At 32.0% G+C, this 20,380-nt stretch overlaps 1 protein-coding gene across 1 annotated transcript in view; it reads right to left on the reverse strand.

The window, feature by feature from the left end:
• Positions 1-20,380, reverse strand: part of CDH12 (cadherin 12) — an 890,215-nt gene that overhangs the window by 214,013 nt on the left and 655,822 nt on the right. The gene's annotated exons all lie outside the window — the stretch shown is intronic.

The following is a 20,380-nucleotide window of genomic DNA, read 5'->3' on the forward strand; positions in this document are numbered from 1 at the left end:
GATTGAACAAGACATATAAGATCAGAGTAAAAGAGATAAAATAGGAAAATGGGGAAGGATAAAGGGGATGCAATTATTTCTCCCAAATCTCAACTTCTCCCATCAAACATGATCAATACATGAGTCAGCACAAGAGTAATATGGTAATATGGGGGGAGTTTTGTGGAAGCCAGAGATGATATACAAAGGCCAGCAGATGGCACAGAGCTTATGATCAAATGCTTAACCCAAATTTTGTAATAAATTATTATAAATACCCCATAAAATAAGAAGAAAGAAAAAAAATCAGACTTCTCTGATATAAAGACAAAATCAAAAAGTTTATCTAAATTTTCCAAAGGGGGGAAGGGTAATCCCAGCTCAATGTTGTGGAAGAGATGACTATAGATCTTGAGGAAAGCAACAAAAGCTTACTTTGCATAAAAGAGTAAGAAAAATAGAATGATTGGAGACTATGAATAGAAAGATGAATTTTAGAATCCTGAATTTTTGAGCTGATGCAATTCTAGTTAATGGTGAAAGCTATCCTGTAGTCATGCAGATGTGGGGCAGTGACTTAAAGTTGTAGGAATTCAAAAGGTTGAGAAACTATGAAGTCATCATGTTAGAAGGATCATCATTATAAATATTGATGCCCTAAGATTTGGGAGGGGAATAAGAAAGAGGAAATCGGAAGTTTAAATTATTCTAAAAAGTACCAGAATGATGTGGAGGAAATCAGATGACAACAAGGATATGGAAATGATAGTAAACCAAAAATGATTTTTTTTTAAATGCCTTTAGAAAATGTTGAAACCACTAGAGACTATGCTAGTCATTTTACAGTGGTGTGCAAAGAATCTAGTCTGGCATTATAAATTAGAACAGTGAAAGGAGTGACTTCCTTTAGAAAAGATGGAGAGATGGCAGCAAGGTGGCATAGTGGATAGATAACTGGTCCTGAAGTCAGAAAAACCTGACTTCAAATCCAGACTCAGACACTTGACACTTACTAGTTATGTGACCTTGAGTAAGTCACAATTGCCTTGCTAATAATAATAATAACAAAAACAACAAGAAGAAAAGATGGAGAGTGAGATACTAAAGGGTAAAGCCAAATTTCTGCTTATTCCCTGAAGATAAAGGAGCCAGAAATCAGAAATTAACATAAAAAAGGAAATTCTCCCACTTGGATTAAAGGTTTTAAAAATTAATATGAATATCAATCTTGAGGAGTATTTGTTAGATTCAAAATTTAATTTTTTAATCTTTCTCATAATGGTTCAGCCAATCAACTTCCAAATCATAATTTAATGGTACCATAATACTCTTGGCAATAAGAATTTAAAATAATAAAGTTATCTCTGATGCTTCTTTTTCCTTTACTATTGACATTCAATTAATAGCCAAGACCTATCCCTTCAATTTTAGTAATATTGCTCATATTTATACTCTTTCAATTCATATTACATTAGTATTACACTAATTTTTTTGCCTTCATTTCTAACCCTCTCCCCTTCTTTTCATTCTTCCTTCACAAAACTATCAAAATATTCCTGAAGAGATCTAATGAACCTATTTCCTTTCTCAGAAAACTTCAATAACTTGCTATGTATCAAAAATATACAAAAAACACAATACCTTATATAGGATAAAATATGAACTTCTTACCTTGGAATTTAAGATACTCTACCATCTGGATCCAAGCTACCTTTTCTGAGTTATTTCATTCTTATATTCTAAGTATAAGTATAATAAGTTTCTGCCAAACTGAATTTTTCCTCTATCTCATGCTGCCCTCTCTATACTCTGGAACAAATGTATATAAAAATATCTCCATCTATAAAAATCTCTCTCTTAGTTAAAAAAAAAAAATAAAGGTCCAAATCACATGTTTTCTGTTCCATATAGCAGTTTATCATTTTCTAGCTCAAACTAATCTTTCCTCCCTTAAATTTCTTATACCACTTCATTTATTCTTCTTTTCTTTCACATTATTCCTTCTTATCCTATCTATTTGTTCTTGTCCAGTATTTCCTATTAGAATCCCAGAAATGGATAGAAGACCACCTAATCCCTGTTCTACAATAGTACAGATAGATAAGTGTTTATCCAGATTTTGCTCAAATAATTCTCATTAAGTGAAACACAATCTTAAGACAATTTATTCCATGGTAGAATCACTAAAACTGTTAGTATGTTATTCTGGTCAAACTATATTTCTTTATCCCCCATGACAGTGCCTTATGCAACAAATAAATTCTTAATTAAAATTTGTTGAATTGAATTAAATGGGGAGAGGGGGAGAAATGTGTGCAATCTTTCTGATCTCCCAGAATACTTTCCTAGGTCAAAGTTAAAGCATTGAGATGGGAAATATCTGTTCTCTACAGGGTTGTAGAGATAAGGAAATCCTGATCAAAGCCAGTGAAACTGGCTGTAAGTAAAACTTCTAAACAAACCACCCCTCCAAAAAAAAGTGACATTGTAAACTTTTCCAGCAAATTTTAAAATCTCTCCCCTTACTCCCACCCCAACCAACTTCCACATTTATTGTTTGTGAGTATGCCTTGACTCAAGGATTACTTCTTTCCTAGCATGCCTCCAAAAGCCTTAAAGTACTCCTAAAAGTTTTCCCTATGTGAATGTGAAACAATGCTAATATAATTAGAACATACCCACATGGCACAAATACATCTCTGAAGGATTAGAGCATATGCAAATGTAGATTTTAAAAAGCACACATGGCTTTCTTTACCTTACCTATTTGATAATAACATTTGAAAAACTTCTAAGTGTATAATTTTAAACAGAATCATCATATCTATAAATATTTTATTTCTCAGATTCTACATTTCCATTAATAATATTTTGCTATTGCAACTGGTAGGTGATCTAAAATGGGAATATCTTATTTTACTCGTAACAATGTTTCTATGAGATTCAAAGCTAACATGGTATAATTATGTATATATAAATTCTAAAATATGTGAAGTCTGAAAAAACCAAAATAATTCCCTTTTTTTCCAAACACTATCTAATAGTTATTGAAACACAAGATTATTAATAAAATTATCTCATAGTCATTTTATATTATTTACACACAGAGAGAAAAACACCAATAAATGTATGTGCATTTATAAGTGTATATATAGAGAAAATATATTCGTCACATGGAATCAGAATAAAAACCACACATTAATGTTTTGTTTCTCAGATACACAGATGTATATGTGTATATGTTACAGTGTATATATAGAAGCCTCTAAATTATGACAGAAGTATATAGAATTTTATATATGCATTCTGATTTTTTTAAATTATAAAATCACCACTGTGGTACCTGGTTGCCTTTTACAGAATTGGCTATGTGGTTTATTGTAGCCTTTAGACCAGGTACTTGCAATTATGGCCTTGTATGCAAAGGTTGTATTCATAACTGGGAGCATTGAGTAATGGGTTGCCAAAGAAGAATTAGCTGACTGTCTCCTTCCTTTGGGCCTTGCCCTTCCTTTTTCCACTTAAAGTAATCAATGATTATATTTTAATAGCTTTACTAATGCCATCTCTCTTTCAAAGCTTCAAAAGGAAAAAAAAAAAAATGTTATCTGCAGGGCCAAAAGTTTCTTCCTGGTACTAAATGAAGGTGATCAGAAGAATCAGCAACCACAGAGTACTAGAGGTGGACATGAACTCATAGATTATTAAGTTTAATTCACAGTTTAAAAAGTAAATCTCCTCTACACTATCTACAATAGGTTACCCTCTAGCAATCTTCACTTGAATACTTTTAGTGACTAGAAATATGTAACCTCCCAAGTATGTATAGATAAATCAAATTATCTTAGGAAACTTCTTCTTACATTGAGCTAAAATATCTACCTCTTTTTAACTTTCACGCAGTGGTGTCCTTTGAGGTGCAGAAGAAAACAATGACTTTTGTTATTCAGTTATTTCAGTCATGTCTGACTCTGTGACCATATTTGAAGTTTTCTTGGCAAAGATATTGGAATGGTTTTTCATTTCCTTCTCCAATTCATTTTACATATAAGGAAACTGAGGCAAACAGGGTTATACATTTAGTAAACATCTGAGACCAGATTTGAACACAGGAAGATGAGTTTTCCTTACTCTAGATGTAGTCCTCTATCCACTATGCTACCTCTCTGTGCCAATGCCATCCTTAAACAAGAATAATTCAAATGCTTAAAGACAAATATCATGTCTTTTCTTTTCCAAACTAAAGATTTTAAATTCCTTTAAATAGTCAGTAATTGAATGAACATTTATTAAATGGCTACTATGAGGCTTACAAAGTGCTAAATACTTGGGATAAAAAGGGAAAAAAGCAATCAATTATGTATAAACAAATTACATACAGAATAAATTGCAGATAATTTCAGAGAGAAAGCACTAGAATTAAGTGTGGATGATAAAGGATTTCCATAGAAGGCAAGCTTTTAGATGGGATTTGAAAGAGGTCAAACAAGTCAAAACTTGCAGATGAGAAAGAATTTCAGGCACAGGGGACAGCCAGTGAAAGTGTCTGAAGATGGAGGGTATTGTTTAAGCAACAAGGATGTCAGTGCCACTGTTTTTCAGAATATGTGAGTAACTGTAAGGTATGAAAAGACAATAGAGGTTGAGGAGAGAGGTTATGAAGGATTTTTTTTTCCAATTTAAAAAAAACATTTATTATTATTTTTTAAGCTTTTTGAGTTTCAAATGTTTCCCCTTCTTCTTGCTAGGGATATCAATTATAAATGTAAAATCATGCAGAACATATTTCCCTATTCATCATATGGCAAAAAAAAGAAAGCAAGAAAAATGAAGTAAAAAGACAATTATGTTTCAGTCTTTATTTAATTCATCACTTCTCTCTATGGATGTGCTAACAGTTTTCATTAGAAGTCCTTCAGATCTATATTGATCAGAGTAGCTATTCCTTTCAGTTAATCACCATGTCAAAACTGCTGTCATTGTGTACAATGTTCTCCTGATTTTTCTCTTTTCAATTTGTATCAGTTCATATGTCTTCACAGGTTTTACTAAAACCATCCCTTCATCATTTCTTATGGCTCAATAGTTTTGCATCACAATACACCACTACTTGTTTAGCCATTCCCTAATTGATGGATTCCTTTCAATTTCAAATTCTTTGCCACCCACAAAAAGAGCTGTTATAAATATTTTTGTACACATTTTGTACTCATTTGTTTTTATTCTTTGATCTCTTAAGAATATAGACCTAGTAGTGTTATTACTGCATCAAAGGGTATGCACAATTTTAAAGCTCTTTGTGCATAGTTCCAAATTGTTCTTTAGAATGGCTAATCCTATCCACAACCCTATCCACAATGCATGTGTCCCAATTTTTCCACATCCTCTCTAACATTTGTAATTTTCCTTTTCTATAATGTTAACTAATCAGATAGTTATGAGGTAGTATCTCAGAATTGTTTTAATTTACATTTCTTTAATCAATAATGATTTAGAGAATTTTTTCACACAGTAGATAGCTCTGTTTTCTTCTTCTGAAAACTTCTTATTCATATTTTCTAATTCTTATTTTTTTTATAAATTCCCTGTATGTTTGGAAAATGAGGTCTTTATTATGAAAACTTGCTGTTTCCTACTTTTCTTATAATCCTGGCTGCTTTGGTGTGTGTGTGTGTGTGTGTGTGTACAAAATAATTTTAATGTAAAAAAATTATACATTTTACTTCCCATGATCCTTTCTATGACATCACCCTTTATGTTTAAATCATATGTGTATTTTGGCTATACCTTGGTATATGATATTAGAGGTGGATGTTTACCTGGTTTCTGCAAAATGGTTTCTAGTTTTCTTAGCAATCTTTGCTAAATAGCGAATTCTTGCCACCAAAACTCAGATCTTTGGGTTTATCAAATACTAGATTACCATATATACTATTATATATACTGTATGTACCTAATAAGCTAGCTGATCTACAACTATTTATCTTGTCTAATATCAGATTGTTTTGATGGTTACTGTTTTATAATATAGTTTAGAATCTGTAACTGCTAGGTTGGCTTATTTATAAAGGCTATTATTAAAAATAAAAATAAAAAAAAATATTAAAAAAAAAAAAAGACTTGTGGCTGGCAGATTAAGTTACCAAACCAGCAAGTGACTGAAATAATCCATGAATGAAGTCATAAGATTGGTGATTGTCTGAGTTGAAAGGGAAACATTTATGAGAAATGCTACAGAGGTAACATTAACTTACCTTGACAACAGATTGGACATAGGAAGGAAGGAATAGAAAGATTGAAGAATCAAGGATGATTCCTAGGTTATAAACTTGGGTGATATGAGAGTAATAATACCTTCAATAGTAATAGAAAGGTTAAGAAAAGGGAAAGACTTAGGGCATATATGTACTCTGAATTTAGGCACGGTGAGTTTATAATGTCTGGAGAACACCCAGTGCAAGATGTCATATAGGTAGTTGGAGATGTAAGACTGGTGGTTAGCAAAGAGATTAGATCTACACTAATCAGTGTAGATGTGATAATTTAATGCATGGGAGTTGATGAGATTGTCAAGGGAAATAATATAGACAAAGAAGAGAAGGCCCATATTAGGGCCATATGGGACAATCACAGAAATGATCTGAACAAAAGAGAAGTCTGAAAAGTAATGATTAGATAGTTAAGAGCAGAAACAAGAAAGAGGAATGTAGTAAAAATCTTTGTAAGTGTACTCATATAGCATAGTTTGAATCCCCTCATTATCCTGGCAGTTCTTCTCTGGACTGGACTCAACTTTTCAGTGAGTTATTAAAACATTGCCCAAAACTGAACACAAGATTGAGACTGAGATTTGGATTTATCTAGGTAGTAGAAGCATAAAATCTCATTCTAGACGTATCCTTTTGTTAAAGTATCTCAATATCACATTACATATTTTTGCTACCATACCACATAGTACATTCACATTGATATTTGATTTAAATCTGTTAAAATTTATTATTATTATTATTTATCCATAAATTATCTTCCACTCACATCTCCAACATCCTGTACTTGTGAAAATTTTTTTCTAATTTTGAATTAAAGTTCGTATTATATTTTATTTTATGGTCTTTATCCCTATTATATTTTATCTTATGGTTCATTGTTCCAGATTGTTGAGATCTTCTTATATATTACTTTTATGACCTAGTACATTAGTTATCCTTCATAGCTTTGTGTCACTTAAAAATTTACTAAGCTTGCTGTATTAGCTAGTGAAACATGATGGAAAGGCAAGGAATTTAGGTTTAAATCAATATCAGCTTTGCTACTTGCTGCCTATATGACCTTGGACAATTAATATAGCTTCTCCATAACTTTTTCTTCATTAATAAACTGAAGATTTAAAATTCCTTCCCCTCAGTCTATTACACTATGATCTATATGCTTATCAATTCATGAATCAATTTACCAATTATTCATTGCCTACTATGTGCCAGACACTGTACTAAGCATTCTAAGTCACTGATAAAAATGTTGACTAAATTGTTGCCAAGGACAGAATCTTGCCAAAGGTAAGGATGGAAAGATCAACAGATCTTCCTGATGAGACATGTGCTTCTTCATCTGATTTACTCTTATAATGCTTCAAAGTAAGAAAGTTAATTGTCTACATCTCTTTCGTACTACTATTCTTCAAAGGAAACCCTCATTCTTTTTGGTCATATTTAGGCAAAGTATGGAAAGGGTCAGTCTTACTTCTGAAAGCCTGTCATGCCTTTTCTTTTAACTAAACACAGGGGAATATAGAAGGATCTGTAAAAGACTTCAGATAGAACTTTAGATATGGCCTTCTCTTAAGCTCAGCTTTTGGGAAAGCAGAGATCATGAAATTCTGACTTTGAAGTATTCCTTCCTATCAGTCATCAAAATCCAGTTCCTTTTCACCTCAGGTCCCACCAATTCAAAACTTCCTCTGCACAATTCTACTTTCAGTTGATAATAGAAAATAAATTTTTCCTTATCCTTACCGGATACAATGCAATTATAAACTAATATGTTTTATCCTGGTCAAATTATTCTATTAGTGCAATGAAATATAGCAGAGTACACACCCAGGGAATAGGAAGGACTTGATATGCATTTCTAAGTGAGAAATCAGGTACATATGGAGCCATGGAACAACAAGGAGGAGGAATTACTGCAGTAGTAAAGATTAGAGAAGCAAATTCAGCAAGTTCATGAGGGCACACCAATTTAGTATATGTTGATTCTTATTGCAATTCACATTCTGTTTTATAGTTTTCTCCCTTGTGGGGGGAAAAAAAAGGCACCTTTAAATATTTCATTAACACCAGGCAACGCTGCTGGTTATTGGAGACTAGTACTCTGGCCTTGTGCACAGCACTGCTTCTCTAAAAATGTCAGAATAAATAGTACTATCAGAGTAATATTTCACTTTCATTGAAAGAGTAGTTCAGGGGAGGAAAAACAGTAATTACACTTGATTATAATGTTCTACTCCTATGTATTTTGTGCATATTCAACCACTCTGAATGTAAGAGTGGTTAATTCATGAATTAAGTCTATGGAGTCTGTTCAGGGAGGAAAAAACCCCAACCCTACAGCATTTTTCTGACAACATGCCACATATGGTTAAAACTGAATGCAAGATATTATAGCTAAACAGAAGCTGCTGCTGTTGCCCTTCAAAGGGCCAATTCATAATGCAAAACAACATTTATCATAAACCTTTTAAAAGTCTTTATAAAAATTAATGTTTTGCTAGGAAACTTAACTGTGAAGCATGAGAATAATAATATTTTACATTGAGTTGTAGCATGCTCTATCATTTACAAAGCACTTTTACATTCATTATCTATCACATGTCCCAGAAAAATAGTATGATTGTCAAAGAAGATATCCTTAACCCCATTTTACAGATGAAAACATTAGAGGTCAGAAAGAATTAAAATATCTTTCCTCAAAGTTAGATAATAATAAAGTAAGATTCAAATCAAGGCCTTGTGATTCCATGACCAGTGTCTTACCCTGTAAACTGTAATCTGGCTCATTTACTAGTTAACCCAAAAGTCATTTACTAGTCAGAGTATATGTATTGGGGAAAAGGGAAGGAGACAAGGGCAAGAATAATTTCAGCTTAATGAAATCAAATCTAGGCTCAGACATTTATTAGTTATATGACCCAGAACAATTCACTTAACTTTATTTACCTCAGTTCCCTTATCTATAACGAGCTAGAGAAGGAAATGGCAAACTACTCCAATATCTTTGTCAAAAAAAAAACAAAAAACTCCTGCGTCTTTTCATGAAGACTCAGGTACAATTCAACTACAATAACAAAAATCCTATACATACTTCTGATCCATATGATTCACTAGTTAATCTGGAGGTAGTTTCAATTATAATAAATGCCTTATGTCTATATGTGCCCATACCACTTAAAATCAAGAGATTGTCCAGTACTACAGCAGGGATAAAAAAAAAAAAAAAAAAGAATGAGAAACAAATTCTGAGAAAAAATAAAAAGTGAAATTGTATCCTATTGTTTGTTTGTTTATTTTGGGGAAGGGTCTTTCTTATTGTGAATATATTACACTACACAACACTAATAATAGTGTAATCTATTATTTGAAAAATACTTCAAGATAAAAGGAAGATAGGGAAATGGAAGAACAGCATAGAAAGAAAGTTTTGAAGTCAGAGGATATGATAAATTCAACTTCTGATGTTTTCTGTCTGTGACCTTGGGCATTTTCTGGGGCCTCAGTTTCCTCATTTGTAAAATGAGATGTTTAGACTAAATCATGTATGTGGGTCCTTTTAGCTCTAGTTCTATAAATATGGTTCTGGTATTATATGGGAGGAAGACTTGAAGGGTTAAAATAATTATTGTGATATTTATTCTTTCATCTATTTTTGTACCAGCTTCCAGCATCTTTTAAATTATTTAAATGTCCAGCTTCCTTTGTTATCTGGTTCAGCTAAAGTGCCAGACCTTTTCCATGTTAATAGTGGTTATTATAATATCAGAGTTTCTATTTTCTTGTCCAAATCAATGAATCCACTAATCAATCAGGAAGGATTTTGACATTCTATGTATTATCCTAGGTCCTGGGAATACAGTTGCAAAAAATATTTTTTTTCCAGTTCCAACTCACAAGGAACATACATGTCAATGTTGAAAACTCTAAGTACACATATATGTATTATGCATATATTGAATAATTATACCCTGAAAAATAAGAAGTAGTTACACATAAGACAAGAAAGGGAAGGTACTAGAAGTTGGAGGTATCAGGAAAGGTTTCCTATAAAATATGATTCATGAGTTGTATTTTGAAAGTATTGAAGAACAACATGAGGTTGATGTGAGGAGGAAATGTATTTTAGATATGTCAGGCAACCATTGCATAATCATGGAAAGGTCAAATGGAGTGTCTTATAGCAGAAAAAAGAAAAAAGACTAGTTAGTTTGGCTCACTCCCAAAGATCAAGAGGAGGAGTAAGGTTGAATGAGGGGAGAAATTAAGTTAGGACTAGATTGGAAAGGCTTTAAATGCCAAAAAGAGGAGGAAATATATTATTCTAGGGGTAATAGAATACTAGAGTTGATTGAAGATAAATGTTACAAGGTTAATTGTGTCCTTAAGAAAAATTAGGGTAAATTATTTTATCTGTAGTGTGTAGGATAGATGGGAGTGATGAGTAATATGAGACAGAAGGTTCAACATGTAGAATGTTACAATAATGTAGATAACAGGTTAATGAGAATCACGAACTAAGGTGGTAACTGTGAGAAGAAAAAAAGAATCAGAGGCAAGAGATATTTTTGGGAGAAAAAGGCAAAAGTTTGGCAACTATTGAATATGTGAGATGATGTAGAATAAGGATTTGAACATAGTACTAAAGTCATAAGCCCGGAGACTAAAAGGATCTTGCAAAAAAATGGAGGAAATTGGAAGAGAAAATATGTCGAGTGGAGATATCTGTAGGACACAACTTTTAAATACTCAAAAGCAAATGTTTATATATGTGTTAATGATCTGCATGGAGCTGATAGTCAAACCCATGTTATCTGATGAGGTTATCAATGAAGAGACTCATAAAAAAGCAAATAATAAAGTCAATACATATTGTGAAAGATTCACAGTTATGGGTTATGTTTTGGATCATAAACCAGGAAAGAAAGGAGTAGAAGAATGTTCAGACAATAAAATAACAGGATAAAATAACATAAAAATACAAGAGAGGAAAAAATACCCAGGAAAAGAGAGAGTTAACAATTGAGAAGGAAGAGGACTTAAAAAAAAATCAGATTTGAAATTTCCTTATGGGCTGGTGGTTTTAGAGACAGCAATTTCAGTTGAATATTGTATTTGAAAGCTAGATTGCAAAAGTTGAAGAAGAGAGTAACAGAAGAGGAATTGTAGATAGCAAGTATATAGACAACTTGTTCAAGGGAGAAAAGGGGAAACATGGTCAGGGGATCCTAATTTGAGGGGATGAGAAGGTCAAAGATTAGAGTTTGAAGTTGAGTTAGGGTTAGACTTATTGTCTAAGAAAGGGGAAAACTTGGCATATTTGAAGGCCTAAAACTTGAGCCAGAGACTTTTATTGCTACTTAGTATCATTCTTCTCAACAACTGAAAATACCAATGACATAACTTTTCAGTCAGAGAGCAATTAACCCAGCCCTTTCATTTTTCTGAAATGTAAACTGGGCCCAAAGAAGTAAAATTCCAATTAAATCCAATGACTATTTAATTTATGAAGTAATTTCTATTTCTGAGAAATATATTAGATTCTGAGGATTAGACAAGAAACTAAGGATGTCTTTGCCTTCCATGAATTTATCTTCTGCTGGAGGAGGTGAATATAACATATAAATAGAATTAATAAATACAAAATAATTTGAGGAGGGAGAGGTGGGAATTAAGAAAAGTTTGCATAAGAGATGATATCTGAGTTGAATCCTTAGGAAACTAAGACATCTTAGAGGCATAGAGGCATAAGCGAGGAAAGTTTATCAAGTTGTGTTTCAATAGAATCAATAGAGAAATAGATATTTAACCTTTTCCTGTATAATGTTAAAACACCAAGAATAAATTTACATACAGAAATAGTGATATATATATACATATATATATATATATATATATATATGTATATATATCTTTCACTGTAGCTATTAGAGAAACTGAGGCTCACATATTTCTTGAGCTTTGGACTTAGAGCTAAAAGGGTATATGCTGATTGGATAAAATACTAAATTTAGAGATCTGCCCTATCTTTGATTGGGACTTGCAATTAGGTGTTTTAGAGTATACTTTCTGTTTTGTTTTCATGGTTTGATGTGCAAGGGCTTCTCATAGGTCTGATCCAAGTACTGATAAGTATCAAAGGATTGATCTGTCCCATTTCAGACTTCAGATGGTTTTTTTCCCTTCCTTAGACAAACCAGCCATGAAAGGATGGGAAGATTCAGCTTTTTAAAAATCAGTTTATGTAACAGACTAACATCTTCTAAAAGGTTTGTTCTGTAATAGTTCTGTAGAAAAACTACTTTGTTCCCCTGTTTTTGAATTAATGTGAATCAGGACTTTCCATGTGTTGTGCTCTACCTAGAAACATGTATTGGTTATGGAGGTGAACAGAAAGTATTTCATGTTCCCCTACTTTTCCAAGGATCTATATCTCCAACTGTCCATAGGAAATGTGCATCTTTATCTCACCATTGGAGTTTCGTCAGTCATAACATAATGAAAGTGGGCAAAATAAACTCAAAGTTTTCCTCCATTTCTAAATCAGTGACGAGAGAAGCAGGGAGATTCCCAATGCTTAGAAAGCAAGATATAGAAGATATAGGAAATGGCATATAAAGGACAGCTAGGAAGGAAAAAAGCAGATGAGGAAACTGAGGAAATTCAGGGTGATTAAGTTATTTGCTCTGAATAGTAGAATTAATGATGATCTAAAGTTCCTTTATTTAAGATCCTGTATTTTTTCCAGTGAACCATGTTCCCTACTTAAAGGAAAGGGGTAGAGGGTGATATGTAAGATTGGCTTGAAGAGAAAGGAAATCCCTCATTTCAAAGCAATACTACTTAGACATAAAATGGTTTTCTTGAGATTCTATAAAGTCCAATTCAATATTGATATAATTATTATTAAAAAGATTTTTCCAAGAATCAAAAATTTCAGCATCTTGAAGGTCATTTTATACCAGATATCCATATCTGGATTCAACAGCTAAATTAGAATTTCAAACAATTAGTTGAACAAAAATCATTATTATACTTTGTGGGGGATTTACATTTCAAATGAGATGTATTCCACCGAAAGAATACTGATAAAGACAAAATTAATTCAAAAAAGGATGTACAATACATAGATGCATGTTTTTTTTTCATTTTCACTTTCTTTGATCTCTGAATCTTTGAATTTAATCAAATTAATTTAACTCTGATTTGACTTTCTTCCAGCAGATTTTTTATCCACTTAAGTTTTGTATTAATGAACAGTCTTTGAAAGCTTCCCCCCCTTCTTCATTATATTTAAATCTTTTGCTTATTCCAAGAAAGATTATTATCAATTACTCACTAGATTTTACAAGTAATTTTTGCATAATTTTCATTGCAAGGCATTGGCTGTTTGCATTAAAAGCAGAATTTGCCTTCTTGCTGTTAAAACTTTTTGTTTCACTATCTTCATTATTAAATTCCACCTCTACTGATTTACAAATATTAATATTGATCAACTTAAATAGGCCAGAGGTAGTTCTCCCAACAAATGATTTTAAGATAGGAAGGAAAAGTGATGCTTCTTGAGAAAAATAAATCATTACTGGGTAATGAAAACAGTGATTGGATCATGCCTATTTTCACAGCTGGTTCCCAATTAGTTTATTTTCTTTCTTTTTTTCTTCACAAACAGATATCAAACACTTTGTATGGAAAAGATTTAATTATAGATATGAGAAAAAATGATTTTTTTTTCAATGTTGCCAATCAGTAAAATGGAGGATTAAGTTGGTGAAAAGAGACCATTTTCTTGATTTTCTCTCTCTGCTTATTTCTACCTCATGAGAAATTTCATATACTCTGGACTATATCTGCTAATTTAAAATGTGAAATATTATTAAAAGCATACTTATTCCGCAATTAACTCAGGAAAGAAATGAACGGATACCTGGTACCAAAAATAGTTAAATGTATTTTTTTTTTCAATTAACACACTGTGTAATCCTAACATTTCTGTACTTTCTCTGATTCTCCATTTTATCCCAATTAACTTCTTTTTTGTTGTTCTCTAAATTCATTTATTCATTCATTCATTCATGGCATCACTCATGGTCCTCCTCAAGAATGAAAGACAAACAACAACCCCAACCACTATCACAATAACTACATTAAGCATTCATTAAGAGTAATCAGGTTCTATTAATAAATATTTACAGAATATACATTTTGTGTTGGGGATATCAAATGAGATAATATGATTCTACTCCAAATAAAAGTGAATAATATGAACAATGGTAATTCTTAAGCCATAAGAAAAATACCACAGTAATTCAGAGAAAGGAATGGGTTTTTTGTTTTGTTTTGTTTTATTTTTCTTTTCCCCCTAACTGAGAAATCAAGAAAGGCTTCAGAAAAGAGATGTCACTTAAACTTGGTTTAAAAGTAGAAATGCATTTCAGTCAAAAAGGAAATGCAAATAAAATTATTTAAATGTCCATATATTTTATTTAAGTCAAAGTTCCTATTCCTAGTTTTTATACTTTAAAGAGGTCATTCATAAGAAGAAATTCCTCATACACAACAAAAGATTGATAATAGTTTTGTGATAGCAAAGAAATGAAAGTAAAGTAGATACAAATAAATTGAGGAATTGCTATACACCATATGATAAATGAATATACATAATGTTATGTTATTATAAGATAAGAAATGATGAATAATGAAAATGAAAAACATGAAAAGATCTATATGAATTGATACACAATGAAATAAGTAGAAACTTTAAGAAAGCAAAAGATATAACAAATATAAACATGTAAAAAGAAAAAACAAAGAAACAATTGTTTTCTTTTTCTTTTTCCCCTAACTGAGAAATCAAGAAAGGCTTCAGAAAAGAGATGTCACTTTTCATTACAAGTAAGTATAATTCAAAATTACAAACAAGTATAATTCAAAAGAAGGGATATGAAATGATATTCTAACCCATTTGTAGAGGTGGGAGGTTCACAAGTATAAAGGATTGCACATATTTTTAGATATTTTTTTTTTAGTGCATTAATCAGTTAAGCTGATTTTTCCCCTTTTTTCTTTGTCTTCAATTTTGTTGTTGTTGATCCAAGATAATGATGGGGAATTCATGATCAAATGAACTTCCAAAAAGAAAACTAATGAACCCAGTGCAAATAACGGATAGTTTTTTCACTTACTTTATTTTTCTTGCTTTATTATATATTTTCCATCATAGTGTTATATCCACTATACTAAGCTACTTTTTCTATATTAATTCTTGAAAATACCAATTTAGATCAATAAAAATATGAACTCAACACACATAAAGGCACACTGTCTATCCTTCTGTCTGTCCTATCCCCTTTATATCAGTGCACTTAGAATCTACCAGGAAAAGATACAGAAAGGTAAATGTAGCTAGCACTATGTCATGGCAATGAGAACTGAAGTGAAAAACAAGATCACCACGAAGGAGTTTGATTAATGTATCTTTTGCTTGGTTACTGATAAAAACAACTAATCCAACTTCCTTCCTACTCAGCCACTGAAAAGATCAGAGTAGAGGAAATTCTCTAGCTCAACATGAAGGCAACACTTTTTCCCATTCAAGGCTACTCGTAGCATGAGATTATGCTATTAATCTCAATAATCCTGAAGTGCCAACCTAGTGAGAAATAGAATAAAAACAACTTCCCAGAAGTGTTCTTCCAGGTGCAGACATTTGGAATTTCCTGTCTGTCCTCTGCTTAGAGAGTAGTTTGCCTGTCTCATCTTTAGATACTAGTTACACAGAATTTCTCATTATCTTGCCTCACACACTTAGTTATGTGACCCTGAAGAAGTCATTTAACCCTGTTTGCCTCAGTTCCTCATCTGTAAAATGATCCAGAGAAGGAAATGTCAAATCATTTCTGTGTCTTTGCCAACAAAAACTTCCCAAAGAGTCAGAAATGACTGAACAACAGCAAAAGTCCAATAAGCCAGTGTCTGAATCACTGACCAAGAAGAAAATGCACATGGATTTATATAGAAGTTGCGAGTGACAGAGCACTAGGGCCATCTAGCATGGTTCTAAGCAGAGGCTAAGAGGCTAATACTAAAAGTTGGATAATTGGATGATATACTAAAAGACTGGATAGATTGCTTCCAGTTTTCTGACCCTTTTTCTTAAAGTGAAAAACAATAGTTTGACTATGTAGTTATAGTATCTGATATTAATAATATCTGACTGATACTTATAGAAAATAAGTATATATATATATATATATATATATATATATATATACATTTATGTAACTATGTATAATGGTTACAAAGGATTTTTCTCCTAATACACTGAGTAAAATAATGAATTTATTGTTTTTTTCTCCCATTTTATGGATAAAGAAGCTGAGACTAATCAATTTATTTATCCAGGACTACAATGCTAATTGAGATATGAACTGAGGCCTTTCATTATTCTGAATTGAGTTCTCTTTTTACTATTTTAGACTGCTGAGATAAGCTCTATAGGCATATCTAAATTCAAAATTTGATAGTTTTATTCAGTGATGATTGACTCTTACTAATATTGACAAGGAAGACTTAATTTGAGAAGGAAATCATTTATGTACTATAATTTGATAAGAATAGATTGGGTATAATCATTAAAGAAAAAAAAAATAATCCACCATTATGAAGTGTTTCCTTTGGAAATAACAAGGAATCATTTTAGACTAATTTTGATAATAGCAATTTTTATTTGAATTAGTGCTTTAAGATTTACAAAATTCTTTTACCTATAGTATCCTGTTTAATCCATGATGTCATTGTGAAACATGTACCAAAGGCATTGTTATCTCCATCTTATTGAGACTTAGAGTAAATTAAATGACTTGCCTAAGTTTACAATAGAAATTTGAGCCCTGAGATTAAACTCCAAATTCTGTACTTTTTACTTTGCTGCTCTGTCTACATTAGAATTAAACAGAAGCACAGTTTTAATTATTTCACATAAATAAATGCATGATCCAAAGAGTCATAACTTAGAAATGCTTGAGAGGGACTAATAATTTCCGGCAAAGTGACAAATGACTTTAAGAAAAAAAAATCAGGTAGTTGTTATATAAGCTATTATTTAAGAAAAATCTGGAAAGATATTTTTATATTAAATGTATGTGCTTTTGTTAAATTTCAAAGACAAAATCAATATGTAATATAACTTGGATGCATTTACTTAGAAAACCAAGTAGTTGTATGTTTTATGATATTGCAGGTATGGATATATTATCTTGGGGAGCCAATAACTAAGATAAATTATTATTTTCAACACATATTTACCTTTAAAAAACGCATTAATAATATACTGCTTACTTTGTCTCCATATGCAGTATTCCATTTCTACAACATAAAGTTGTTCAGAATTCTGAAATAAGGTATTATAAAAAGATTTTTATATTCACCTTGTGAACTTATTATGCATATATGAGGAAAGGAAGCAGAGAAAGAAACAGAAACTCCCATATTGTATAAAGAGAAAATATGTCACATCATCTTCTTTACTCCTAGAATGTAGTAAATTATTAGGGGACCTGAGCACATGCACTTATGCCTGTATAAGGATGCCAAGCCCCATGAAATTGTGGGAATATGGGGGAGGAGGGAGAATATATATATATATATGGAAGAAAACTGAAAATAAATATTCCTTTACATTCACACCCAGCTGGGAGTGCAGCTGCTTTACTTCTGCCATCTGGGAGGGTCTAATTAGAAACTACCTAGAATAAGCTTTTAAATAAGTGATTAGAAAATAAACTCAACATCAGAGGCAGTTTCAAATACCAGAGGGTTAGAAATTAAGATAGCATAAAATAGTGGATCACTAAGCAATAGGAATACCTACCTTTCACAGCTATTTTTAGCAATGGAAAGTCTTTTATGAAATTAAGCTGCCTTTGCATTTTGAATTTATATTAATTCTAATGGAGACTGATAAACTTATAGAACAGGAGCCACAAAATGAGAAAAATATTTAATAGAGTATAACTTTAATACTCATATACACATTCACATTGGTATGACTATGACACTGCGGTTTAGCTTGATATGACTTTTCCATTTTAAATCCCAATTTTCAAGGTTTAATATCTCATCCATTTCAAATCACATTTCTCTGCAGTCTGCCAAATAATTTGGCCACCTACTTTCAACTATTTTCTCCCCAAGCAGTTGGTTTCCAAGTTTTCCCCCTATTAGTTTAGCCTAAAGGGAAAAGAAAATAGTTCCTTCCTTGTTTGCTCTACTTAATAATTACTACATTTACCAAACAAATTGATCTAGATGCTAATGGAATCTCATCTTTGGAAATATTAAAAACTTTTTAAAAATGCTCCTTTGATAGATACAAACTATTAGTATTTGTAATGTGGATATTAAACTTACTAAAAATAACCTTTGCTTTATAATTCAGTTTTGAATATCCACGTTTGCTTTCTGTTATGTTCTCCCGTTATCAATGAGCATTATTTGCACTTAGAAAACAACAACAACAACAAAAACATTATTAGTGATACAAAAAAATCACCAAGAACAAAAGCTTTTTGTGGTATAGTGGAGACTAACATGATAAGACTTTGAGAAGTCAATTTCAGGGAGTATGTACACAGACATTTTTATATATTTTAAGAATATGATGAATCACTTCTTAGGCCTTTTGGTTTGACAAACTTTCTGGTTGTTACTGATCATCTGGTGACCTAGTGATATAACGACTTGTCATTGTAGTATGACCTGGTTGATTGTTGTCCTTTGTGCTTAAGGAAAACCAAATTAATAGTGTCTCCTCCTACAACTGATCAGACCAAACCAAGTTCAGAAAGCTCTTTTACAGGTAAGGCAAAAAAAGTCCATTTTAACATTTGAGCTAACAAACCTTGAATGGTCCTTTATCCTCCATGGCCTCAGGATGGCTGTGTCTATCAAAAGAAGAGAAAACTTCTGGCACAAATTTTGGTTATAGCTCACTTTTCCATGCACTAGGCATTGTACTCTCTCCTTAGACTCTCGTTAAGGAGATCTAGGGTATAGACAGCACTCATTCCCCCATCCTCCAATAGATATATAATCAACAAAGCAAACTTGTGCCAGGACTGTTGGATGACTGTCATTCTTTGTTTTCTTTCCAGACGAGGAAATCAAACACTATTTCCAATGGTCTAGATGTTGGAGGCAACCCTTGCAAGTTTGAAGTCTGAGGGACCTGAGTCCACTAAGAATAATGATTAATTACAACAATGTAAAAAGTTGCTTTTGACATGTAGGGGAACAGTTGAGTACAAGACTAAATGTGACATTCAGAGGAAGTCTGAGTTTGAAGTAGAGTAATTATGTAAGGAAATATAAAATGCCTAATTAGAGATCCTACAAACTGTTTTATGTTTTAATGAAGTTTGACTATCAGCCTTCCCAAAAGTTACAACAGTAATAAGTTATTAAATCCTGGTTTTTTTATTATTAAGGTACATTATAAATACTCTCTTTAAAATTATTTTTAATGTTCCATTTGCTTTCAAAATAAATTAATTGTTCCATACCTAACTCATTTCAGGGATACCAGTTGAGAACCATAAGGAAATTTGTTCTGTGAGAGGTAGTGGGAAGGATTTTAACAAGCCAGTGAATATGATTGCAGGGAGACTGTCTCCTTTTCATTAGAGGCCAAGCTCCCTAGGAACAAACCTAGTTCAAATTGCATGCCTGGAAGGAAAGGGAGGGACAAATGTCCTAATTCTGGTGTGCCCATTGGGAGTGTTTTCTCCAGGTTAGACTGATACATGCATTTTAAAGACATTTTTTAAAGCATTGTAGTGTCCTCTGTTAATACTTTAGGTTGGTTTTATTTCCTCTTAAACACATTTTTTTTCTTTTAATAAAATAGACAAATTAAAACATTATAGCCTATCAGTTAATAATGATGTAGTGATACGAGTATAAGCATTTAAAGGTCTTCACAGTATGGCTTGGAATTCTGAGCTTTTTATACATTGTTTTACCTCATACAAGCATTTGTCCAAATAAACTGCCCTATTTGCTCTACTTAATACATGAAATCTGATCTCTAACGTCTGTATCTTTCCACAGGCTGTCCTATATTTGTGGAATACTCT

This window comes from Sarcophilus harrisii, chromosome 1, assembly GCF_902635505.1.
Source record: "Sarcophilus harrisii chromosome 1, mSarHar1.11, whole genome shotgun sequence".
In the NCBI taxonomy this organism is placed as follows: domain Eukaryota; kingdom Metazoa; phylum Chordata; class Mammalia; order Dasyuromorphia; family Dasyuridae; genus Sarcophilus; species Sarcophilus harrisii.